This window comes from Lissotriton vulgaris, chromosome 8 (assembly GCF_964263255.1).
Source record: "Lissotriton vulgaris chromosome 8, aLisVul1.2, whole genome shotgun sequence".
In the NCBI taxonomy this organism is placed as follows: domain Eukaryota; kingdom Metazoa; phylum Chordata; class Amphibia; order Caudata; family Salamandridae; genus Lissotriton; species Lissotriton vulgaris.
This window is the reverse complement of record NC_141696.1, coordinates 1,030,395,014-1,030,406,991: the sequence shown is the minus strand read 5'-3', so window position 1 is coordinate 1,030,406,991 and position 11,978 is coordinate 1,030,395,014. Positions and strand designations below refer to the sequence as shown.

General features: G+C 42.9%; 1 pseudogene; it reads right to left on the bottom strand.

Annotated features, from left to right (window-relative positions):
• Positions 1-1,266: 1,266 nt before the first annotated feature.
• On the bottom strand, positions 1,267-2,326 carry LOC147698259 (presenilin-associated rhomboid-like protein, mitochondrial pseudogene; annotated as a pseudogene).
• Positions 2,327-11,978: the final 9,652 nt, after the last annotated feature.

The window sequence follows — 11,978 nt, the reverse complement described above, 5'->3', positions numbered from 1 at the left end:
TTGAGGCTGAGTGAGGCAGGTACCGTTGGCTAGAGTGACTACTACTGCAGAGTAGACAGTACATAGCTCTGCTCAACAGGTGAGGCATAGCCTGGGCAGTGGGTATGCCGGCGGCCTATAAATACAGCTGCGCAGGTGAGGCAGGGCAGGGCCTGGCAGGCCGCAGGGGGCGCCGTGATAGTGATTACTCATTATGGTTTTTGTATTTTTAATTATTATGTTGATTGTGTCTGGTCGCTTCATGATGGCCTGGGGTAGGCCGGCGCCGGCGGCTAAATCATGATTTAAATAAGCTGCGCCGGTGAGGCAGGGCAGGATTACTGTTTTTCATCATAAGACTGGTGGTGAGTGACTGTCTGGTTTGATCATGATGGCCTGGGGTAGTAGGCGGCGTATGCCGGTGGTTGCAAAATCATGATGTATTACAAAATAAGTAGAGCTGCGCAGGTGAGGCCTACTGCTGGTTTTAATAAACTGTACTTTTTTATCATTATGTTGATTCGGGGTCACTCTGATCATAAGGATGAGGTTTGCTTTGCTTTGATTTGATTATGATTATCATGATGATCATGTTGCTAGTAGTGTGCACTGTGACTGCAGGCTATTGTTGCGGCGTGGGCCCAGGGTGCCTGGATAAATAGATCAGTACTTGCCCTTATAGATTCAGTTTCGGTTCAGAGCAGGCTCCTGAAATCTGTGGGGGTTGGGGCTGTGGCTGTGCGCGGCAAGCAGCGTGCGAATATTTTTTCACCTTGTAATGCGTGCGCATTCACTGCTTGCCACGGTGCCATCACACCCCAACATACCCGCACTGGCTCAGGCAGCTCTGAGGCCCACTCACCACCACCGGCACCGTCCTAGTCATCATGGCCTGGTGGCCAGCCAGCCCAGCCAGCCGCCGATCAAAGTAGTGGTGATCGGATCGGGTGATGATTGATTTTGTCACTTGTGCAGAGTACATTCACATGGTGCAGGCTAGCCTAGTGCACAAGATCGATCAATGCGGATTGCTGTGTGATGTAAGTTTGTAAGTGCAGTCAAGTAATACTGCATAATGATAATAACACACACCAAAGCCACCACTGTCAAATATTTAAAAAGTACATTCGGTTTTAAGGATTTGGCAATGGTGAACACTTGAGTCCAAGAGTTTATTAAATTATTTTACACATACATAAAAGCAGGTCCAATTTGTTCTGTACAGCAGATAAAACCCCTCAAAATAAAAGAAAAATGTGGAAAATTCCAATGACCACGGTAAAGGTCTCATTTTCCTGGGGTTTTAGTTCCTCATTCATGCCACATTTTCACAAGTGGTTCTCTGTTCGTCCAGATCAGCTCATGTCCATAGGTCACGTACCATATTCCAAAAGTAGCTCCACCGAGACGAGATTTGCAGCAGCATGATCAAATATCCTCCAACTAAGAAATAAACCTGCAGTATCCAGTGCAATGAGGAGAGCATTCAACGCACTTCCAGCTGTGAACGTGAACATAGGAAGAATTCTTGCTAGTTTTGCTTCTGGCATCTTGGTACATACTGCTGCAAGGACTGTCGTAAAGGCCCCCGACACACCAAGTGATGGACAAAATCGTCCTGTGGCCGTTTTAGCAAGGTAGCTGGCAAAACTTGAGATAACACCTGCGCTGACAAATAAACTGCCATGAACTGCTCACTTCACAATATGGATACTATACTTGAAGAAAAACTCCACAACACATACATATTTGCTGCCATGTGAAACAGAGAGAAATGACTGAATGTTGACTGAATCATCGATAGGCAAAGAGTTTTGGAGACCGGGTTAGAAGTGAAGTATGTAATCATTGGGCGCTGCATGGACGGCACTTTCCAGAGACAGAATATTAAGACATTTGCTGCTATGATTCCTGCCGCCATCTGTTGCCCTTTAGTCAGGCTGTTCCACCACTTTTTCACCTGTTTTTATTAAATCCAATTCTTTTTTGGCATCCTGGTATCCAGCCAATCTGCCTGTACCTCATCAAACTAGCACTGGACTCTGAATTTCAGTGCTTCATACTGACAAATAGAAGCAGAATCAAATGCACAATCTGTAAACCCAACAGTAAAAACAAAAGGTTTAAATAGGCGCTTTACTGAATTGGAGGTGGTCTGAAAGAAAGTCTCCTGCAATGGTGGCTTCTCAGGATTTTGCTCTTCAACATTTTTGCGTGCTTTCCGAAATCCATGTCTTTGCTGTGTGAATAATGTAAACCTGTGTCCGTAGTTCCGTGTCTGTGTCAGGCTGTCCTGAATCCAGCCTCGTGCTCTGCAGCTCCTCAGTACCAAAGTCCCACAGGCCATTCCACAGGACTTCTCTCACATTGACTTCGGTTTTAATTCACAGGACTCCTTCACAGTTGCACTGCAGACTGGAGCACGTCCCCATTTTCTGTGCAGTATCTCACCTTGAGTCAGTTAGATACACTCACTAACTTTTTGTTGTAACAAATTGGTTGTGCAAGAACCAAAATTGAAAGCGATAGGGGTGCTGGTGCGACCGATAATAGCAGCATGATGTTCGCTTGAAGGTACCGACCAGCGACATTGCGTAACACTGAGGCCGCTGTTACATGCTGAAATAGTTACACACAATGGTTGCGGAGTGCTAACAGCACTTCTTGTGAGGGGAGCTCTTTTACTGTACAGTGTCAGAATGATACAACACAAGAGAGTCAATATCTCATGTGAGTGACACTGGAGACTCTAGGCAAACAATGACCTGTCGATCAAAGCAATGAGCATATTTCATATAACACTATGGGGGTAGGGGTGTCAGTTTGCCACTATATCCTTTTTTAAAAGCAGCTGCTGCTGAGTTCCTGGGCTCCAGTAATATTCAGGCATAAATTAAATTGTCAAGATAACTCTGGTGCTTAATCGTCTACCTGGAGAGAGCCAGGAGCTTTGTCTAGGTGAAGCTGTGACTGCTTCAAAGGTGGTACAGTGTTATATACCTGCTGCAAAGAACGTTTACCATGCAGATCAAAAAAGTGCATATAATGTAAAATAGGTCAGTGTGTTACTGCTTCTGTCAGAGAGATCCTTTTGTTATTTGCAGTTTGCAAGTTAAAATCCTATCATAGAACAGCAAGCTATTAACTAGTCTGTCTGTCATCAAAGAGCTGCATGCAAACAGCAAGTTATATATTAGAGCTAAATGTTTTCTTGGGCAATCTTTCATTATCCTAATCTTGCAAAAGGGTCTAATGTGGGTATAAATCAATTCTTATTGAAGAGAACCGCTAACAATGCTGTTATGTTTTAAATTCTAAATTTGCCCTTTTCCAGACTTTGAACTCTTAAAGTATATTGCCTACAATGACAATCATGGATGACATGTGGCTCCTATACCTTGTAGTCCTGTCTGATGTAACATTCCCTATATACTGATTTACACACGTAGGATTGTATCTATGCGATGTCTGAATGATGCAAAGTGCTCTGACATCTTACACTGGTATGAGAGGCGCTATTAAAATACATTAATATAAGACAGTGGTTATGGAGACTTGAAGCCAAGGGCAGTGTTAAAGGGTGGTTCCAGCACCACTGGCTTGGGTGCCTTTCTTTGACATTTTCATGCTTTCTTGCTTGAGTGCCTTTGTGTGATGCTTCTATGCTTTCTGGCCTGGGTGCCGTGACGTTTCCATTAGTGATTTTAGCTAATTTATTCCAAAATTGTGCTTTAAATGCACTTTTGAGTTTATCTTTTTCAAAATGTTCACAGGGCAGGGGAACCTCCTATCAAAGCCTTACTATGAGGAAAGCTCCCTTGCTGAAATTCAAATCAACCAGGTATATATTACCTCTGACTTTTAGCAGTGCCAGTTGAAGGCGTGGGTGGAGCTAATATAGTAAGTGGGTGGAGCCAGTGGAGGAAGTGGGTGGAGCCAGAGAAAAGTGGGTGTGGCCTCTGACAAACATTTGAGCACCTGCACTTCATATTTTACAAATTAAGCACTGCAGCCAAGTACCACTGCACGCACACCATCCAGCCAAGCGCCACTCCACACACACCGCCAGACAAACACCACTCCACGCACACTGCAAGCCAAGCGCCACTCCACACACACCGCCAGCCAAGCACTACTCCTTGCCCAAGGGGTCGCTTCCTAAAACTACATTTAAATTCCCTGGTGCTAGTGGGAAATTTCTGCACCCCCTGGGGCAAAACGGCCGAAAAACAGGCCAATTTGCCCCCAGGGGGGGCAGAAAAACAAAAAGTTAAGTGTGAGGCCACCTGGAAGCAACCCTTGCCCAAGGGGTCGCTTCCTAAAAGCTAAACACAAAATCCCCGGTGCTAGTGGGCAAAACGGCAAAAAAATTGGGCCGATTTGCCCCCAGGGGGACAGAAAAATGTAAACAAAAAATATGGCAGCCATCTTGGCTCCAAAAAACAACCCTGGTGCTAGTGGGGAATTTCTGCCCCCCCTGGGGGCAAAACAGCCAAAAAAATGGGCCGATTTGCCCCCAGGGGGGGCAGAAAAACGAAAACATCATCAGAGCCCGCCTGGAAGCGACCCTTGCCCAAGGGGTCGCTTCCTATAATCTAAAATTACATCCCTGGTGACAGTGGGGGCATTTCCACCACACAATTGCGACGCTGTACGCGATTGTGAGGCAAAAATGCCCTGCAAAGAGACATCAGGGGAGAGGAAAAACTCTTTCCTCTCCCCTGATGCCTCTTCGCTGCTCCAAACCCCCGCCAGACACTGGAAACCTACCTTTTCCCAAGACGCGCAGGAAGTAAATGGCATCCCGAGCGCTGGGAATCCCTGATGATGTCAGCGCGCGCTGTGCTGTGATGACGAGCTGGCCTTGTCATCAGCGCACGACCGGTAAACGCCATGACGAGCCCAGCTTGTCATTAGCCCCGAAAGGGTTAAGAAACCAATAACAAATATATTCTTAAACATAGCAATTAAGACAAAGCAATAAAGACTTTCGCACAGTTTAGTTACTACACATTATAAATAGTGAGATTCTACAAACTAGTCAAGGAAACAATCAATGACACTGTAACTAAATCCACCTTCCACACATTTATATTTATATATTCACTCATTCTTCAATGCAAGGTAGTGTATTTATAATACATATTTAAATATCAAAGCAAATCACATTCACTGGATGATGTCATCAGTGATGTCATCAGTGATGTCATTTGAGATGTCATCAGTGATGTCACTGAACATGTCATGAATGATGTAATATGTGATATCATCAGCAGTGGATTGTGGGCGCACGAGTTATAGTGAGTACAACCAACTTATAACAGGAGAATTTCAATGGTTTTGTATGGTTAAAATTTCCAGCTAAATATAACTGGTGTGAAACCTATGGTTTTTTCATTGAATTTAAAAGGTTTTTTAAATGCTAATTCCTAACTATAACGAATGTGAAACCTATGGGGCCTTATTTACGAGCCCCTTGAGCCTCCCAAACGTCACTTTTTGTGATGTTCCGGTGGCGCAGTAGACTGAGTGATATTTATCAGGCAGGACTAAGCCACTTTTTGTGGCGTAATCCTGCCTGATGAAAATCAGTCCCTTTAACGCAGTGTCCTGCGTTAAAGGGGCGTGCAATGGGTGTTGCTGGGGGCGTTCCCAGCAGCATCCATGGACTTGAGTAATTTATAGCATCCTCAAAGTCAGTCTTTCAAAAATTCCAAAGTATAGGACATGATAATCCAAATCCAAATGTTTCTCAAGAAAAGTCATAAACCATGTCCGTGGGTCATATCTGCCCAAATGCCGATATTTCGAACAATTAAAAATGACTTTTCTTGAGAAACAAGGATGCTATAAATTACTCAAGTCCCGAATTGTGTGGGTAAAATTGATACCTAGTCACTTTGAATAAGAATGTACTTACGACTCGTCTAACATTTAGAAGAAATATCTAGTTATATGACAACAGGATACCGACATAAATTGAAGGAAATAAGAACGCCCTGAAGAGGTTCTGTTGTACAGAATGAAACGCGTCGGCTGGCTGTGGTACATAAACTTTAGGAAAATAAAAGCATTTGAATATACACCAAGATTCAGCGCTTCAATAAGGACTCTAAGTGATATGATTTGATTGGACGTGTTGTGCAAGTGGTGCTGTGCCAAACTATGGAATATTCTCCACTACTCTCTACTACTCACTCTCTACTACTCCACTACTCTCTAATACTCACTCTCTACTACTTATTCTCTACTACTCTACTACTCTCTACTACTCTCTCTCTCTACTACTCACGCCCTACTACTCACTATCTACTACTCTCTACTACTCACTCTCTACTACTCTCTACTCTCTACTACTCTCTCACTACTACTTTCTCTCTACTACTCACTCTTTACTACTGACTCTCTACTACTCTCTACTACTCACTCTCTACTTCTCACTCTCTACCACTCACTCTCTACTACTCTCTACTACTCACTCTTTATTACTCTCTCTCTACTACTCTCTACTACTCACTCTCCACTACTCTCTACTATTCTCTCTCTACTACTCACTCTACTACTCACTCTCCACTACTCTCTACTACTCTCTCTCTACTACTCACTCTACTACTCACTCTCTACCACTCACTCTCTACTACTCACTCTTTATTACTCTCTCTCTACTACTCTCTACTACTCACTCTCCACTACTCTCTACTATTCTCTCTCTGCTACTCACTCTCTACTACTCACTCTCCACTACTCTCTACTACTCACTCTCTACTACTCACTCTCTACTACTCTCTACTACTCACTCTTTACTACTCTCTACTACTCACTCTCTACTACTCTCTACTACTCACTCTACTACTTATTCTCTACCACTCTCTACTACTCACTCTCTACTACTCACTCTCTACTACTCTCTACTACTCACTCTACTATTCACTCTACTACTACTGTCTACTCAATCTCTGCTACTCTCTCTACTGTTCTCTACTACTCTATACTGCTCACTCTCTACTCTCTATTACTCACTCTCAACTCTCTACCTCTCTACCTCTCTCTACTTCTCTCTCTACTAGTCTCTACCTCTCTATCTCTACCTCTATACCTCTACCTCTCTACCTCTACACCTCTACCTCTACACCTCTACCTCTCTACCTCTCTCTTCACACACACATATACAAATATATATATATGCATATATATGCATATGCATTTATATATATGAATGTGTGTATATATATATATAAATATACATATATAAACATATATATTCTGCTTATTTATATAAATACAAATATAAATGCATGCATACATATACATATATGCATACATATGCATGTTATTTACATGAAAGTTTGAAAAACACTAATAAAAGCAAAGCTAAAAAGCCACCTCATTACAAACAGAATTGCTTTATTTATTTATTTTATTTATTTTAATTTCTTCTATAGCGCCGGAATCAATCCCATGAGGGTATCTCCGCGCTTTGCCAGCTGAGGAATATTTCAGAATGAGCAGCCTGGAAAGTTATGTGGATAGAAATGCCTCTTGGTAAAGAAGGGTTTTCAATGTCTTTCTAAAAGACAAGTGATTTGTGTTAGTTCTTAGGTCAATGGGAAGACTGTTCCAGAGGGCGGGACCAACAGAGGAGAAAGCACGGTCTCCTTGTCTAATTTTCTTTGTGGTAGGAGGTTTTAATAGGGCTTGATTGCATGAGCGGAGGGACCTGCTGGGCTGGTACAGTTCCAGGGACTGGGATAGATATTTAGGGCTTGCTCCATACAGGCATTTATGCACCGTGCAACAGATCTTAAAATTGATGCGCTGCCGTATGGGAAGCCAGTGCAGTTCTTTCAGCAAGGGCTTAGAAGGAGTCCTGACGGGTACACCCATGACCAGTCTTGCAGCCGTGTTCTGGACTACCTGCAAGCGGCTTACAGCATCTGCATTAGCTAATGCTAGCAGGCCGTTACAGTAGTCCAGTCGACTAGTTACCAAGGCCTGTACAAGTGTCTTTCTACATGTGGCCGGGAGAAAAGGAAAGACACGCCTGAGCAGACCAATGGTGTGAAAGCACAGACCCGCAATATAGTTTGTGTGATCTTTTAGGGTCAGTTTTTGATCCAGCTTCACTCCGAGATTTTTAACGTGAGGTTTGGGTGCAGGTACTGGGCCAAGGTCTAGTGGCCACCAGTCAGGGGACCAAAGGATACTTGCTTTGCCAAAGAGCAAGACCTCTGTTTTTGTTACATTACACTGGAGGCAATTCCTCGCCATCCAGTGTGACACCGCTCTCATACCCTCAGCAAAATTCTCCTTGGTTTTGAGGCCAAGGGAGCTGAAAGGGTAGAGGAGCTGGGTGTCGTCGGCGTAGGAAACCGGTATGAACCCATATTTCCGCACAATCTCAGCAAGGGGGGCCACATAGACATTAAACAATGTAGGGCTGAGGCAAGAGCCCTGTGGCACCCCCTTTGTGAGCCCCCTAGAGATGGAACTGAAGGGGCCCAGGCTGATAGATTGCGACCTCCCGGAAAGGAAACTCTCCAACCAAGATAGTGCTACGCCTCCGATTCCCACTCCTTGCAACCGGTTCAGCAGGGTGTTATGAGACAAGGTATCGAAGGCTGCAGACAGGTCCAACAGCACAAGAATCATAGAGCCCCCTTTGTCTTGTGACATTTTGATCTGGTCTGTCACAGAGAGGAGGGCCGATTCCGTGCTGTGGTTGGGCCTGAATCCAGATTGGGATTGGTTCAGGCCCCCTGTTGCTTCGATAAAGTTGGAAAGAGTGGTGTTAACGTGCTTTTCTGCCAGTTTGCTGATGAAAGGAAGGAGAGAAATCGGGCGAAGGTTGGAGAGTGCAGACCAGGGCAAGGTGGAATTTTTACGTATGGGGTTCACTACCGCTTCCTTCCAGGCGAGTGGGAGCTGACCTTTGGTAAAGGATAGGTTGAGAAGTCTCTGAATATGAGGACCTAGTATCTCAATTAGCGGGGAGATGAATTTGGCAGGTATTAGGTCGGCGGGAGAACCGGACTTAGTTTGGTTAATGAATGTGGTCAGCTCCTTAGTGGTTATTTCTGGAATATCCAGAAGAGTTTCTCCAGAAGTCGATTGCGAGGAGGTTTCAAGGGCATTAGTTTCCAGGGAGTCTGAGACAGTAGTGATTTTATTGTATATACCTTCTATTTTATCCTCAAAGAACTGGGATATTTCGTCGCAAAGTTCTTGGGTGAAGGTGTCAGGGCTTTCACATACTTCGGGGCTGGTGAAAGTTTGAATGATTTTAAATAGCTCTCTTGAGGAGTTGCCAGCCACTGCAATTTGAGTGGTCAGACTTGTCAGACTTGTTTTTCTTGCTTTTTTAATATTTTTGTAATAGGAGGACATAGCCTCAAGGTAGCGGCTCTTATCTTCCCTGTTGCCCGTGCGTCTCCAAAATTTTTCCAGTTTTCTGCATCTCTTCTTTTCTATTTTAAGGTCTATTTTAAGGTCTTCCGTATACCATGTTTCCCTTTTCGCAATGGTGTTTTTTTTTGCATTTTTCTGAGGGGCTAAGGAGTCAATGGCTGTCATTAGAGTGGAATTAAACATGGAGAGAGCAGTGTCGATGTTGTCGAGATTGGTGAGTAGCGGCTGTTCCCATGTTTGAGTGAGTTTGGGAAGAGTAATTTTGTGCCAAGGCCTACGTTTAATAGGGTGAGTAGCTGGGCGGTTCTTGGAATTAGATAAATGTGGTATGGAGAAGTCAATCCGTTTATGGTCCGACCAATTAATATGTTTGGGGGGATAACAATGGACATTAGGTTGGGTAGTGAGAATCAGGTCCAAAGTGTGACCACCCGAGTGAGTAGGGCCACTATTTCTAGGATGTAACCCTAGCAAGGCGAGATCAGTGAGGAATACATTAGTATCCTGATGGTCAGCAGTGTCAATATGAAAGTTAAAATCTCCAAGTAAAATGAAGTTTTCATTAGCTTTCAGATGGGGGGCTAATAATTCAGTGAGGGCAAGGGAGAAACCAGCATTAGGTCCAGGTGGACTGTAAACTAGGGCTCCTTTCCATTGTGTTTTTGAATTTATTTTTAGATGAAAGATGAGTACTTCCATAGTAGGGAGCATCACTTGTTCTAGGACTCTAATATTCAGAGTGTCTCTGTATATAATAGCGATCCCACCTCCCACTTTCACAGGGCGGTCAAGGCGAAGGATTTTATATCCCATAGGTATCCCAAGGGTAATAGTAGGGATAGTGTGGGGTTTCAGCCAAGTTTCAGTTAAGAAACATATCTTTAACTTGAAGGAGGGCGAGATCTATTGCATTTTCAATGCTTGTTTACTTTGGTTACATCAAGAAGGCATTCAGATGTGTCACACATTTGTCATAAATTCTGAATGTTAGCACTCTATTTGCTCATTAGATCACTGTAGTAAAGCTACTGCTCACCAGGGAAGTCTGCAGCTGGTATTCAAAGTGCATGTTGCAGTCTGCATGTCAGAATTTTTTTAATGAAGAAGAGGATTTGAGAAGTCAAAATGTGCCCTAATTTTTCTTTCTTCAGCACTACTCATAATTTCTATGGCAAAATGAACCCCCTCATTTTGTTCCTTTGCAAATAAGTGTTACCACTTTATTCCAATCAAGATGACTTCAGGTGTGCCATACTTTTGTCATAAGTAAGACTGTTAGCGCTCTAGTTGTTCTTTAGAACACTCTGGGACATTCTGTTATTGGGCTATACTTGGGCTACATCTGGGGGATATTTGTGCTACATTTGGGCTCTTTTGTCTCTGGTGGCCATCTTGGGAGACTTATTTGTTATGAAGTTTCCTAATTTCCTCATTTACTACAGTCTCCTCAGTAGGAAATACTTTCAGTTTTTCTACTTTTATTCCATCAAGAAGGCATTCGGATGTGACTCCCTTTTTCCCTAGATTCAGAATGTTAGCACGCTAGTTGCTTATTAGATCACTGTAGTAAAGCTACTGCTCACCAGGGAAGTCTGCTGCTGGTATTGAAAGTGCATGTTTCAGTCTGCATGTCAGAATGCTTTAATGAAATAGAAGAGGATTTGAGAAGTCACTCAAAATGTGCCCTCATTTTTCTTTATGAAGCACTAATCATAGTTTCTAGGGTAAAATGAACCCCCACATTTGGTTCCTTTTTAAATTAAATGTTTTCAGATTTACCACATTAATTCCGCTCAAGATGGCTTCTGGTGTGCCATACTTTTGTCATAAGTAAGACTGTTAGCTCTCTAGTTGTTCTTTAGAACATTCTGGGACATTCTGTCATTGGTCTATACTCGGGCTACATCTGGGTGATATTTGGGCTACATTTGGGCTCTTTTGTCTCTGGTGGCCATCTTGGGATACTGCATGTCAGAATTATTTTAATGAAATAGAAGAGGATTTGAGCAGTCACTCAAAATGTGCCCTAATTTTTCTTTTTGCAGCACTAATCATAATTTCTATGGCAAAATATACCCCCTCATTTTGTTCTTTTTTAAATTAAATGTTTTAAGAGTTACCACTTTATTCCAATCAAGATGGCTTCATGTGTGCCATACGTTTGTAATAAGTAGGACTGTTAGCACTCTAGTTGTTCTTTAGAACACTCTGGGAAGCTGCAGTAGAACACAAAGGAATCAACTGACAGTCTCTGTCCTTGTTGGATGTACATGTTTTACTGAGAATGTCAGACTGCATTCTGTGACAGACTGAGAAATATAATGTGAATTTACAGAAAATATACTTGCAGTTTAGTTTATAAATCCCCTTCCAAACCACAGTGGGAAAAACATGGGATAATAGTTTTCTTTCAAAAATGATTCATGATATCCCAGCAGAAGGCTTTTTACATGGTAAAATCACCTTAGAATACACCACAATTCCTAAAATGAGTATGGTACGATCAACAGATGATTTATAATGTAACTAAAGTCCTAAAACTTTCTATTAACTGCAATGCTTTTTAATGAGGTGCTATCATGTATATTGGTCCC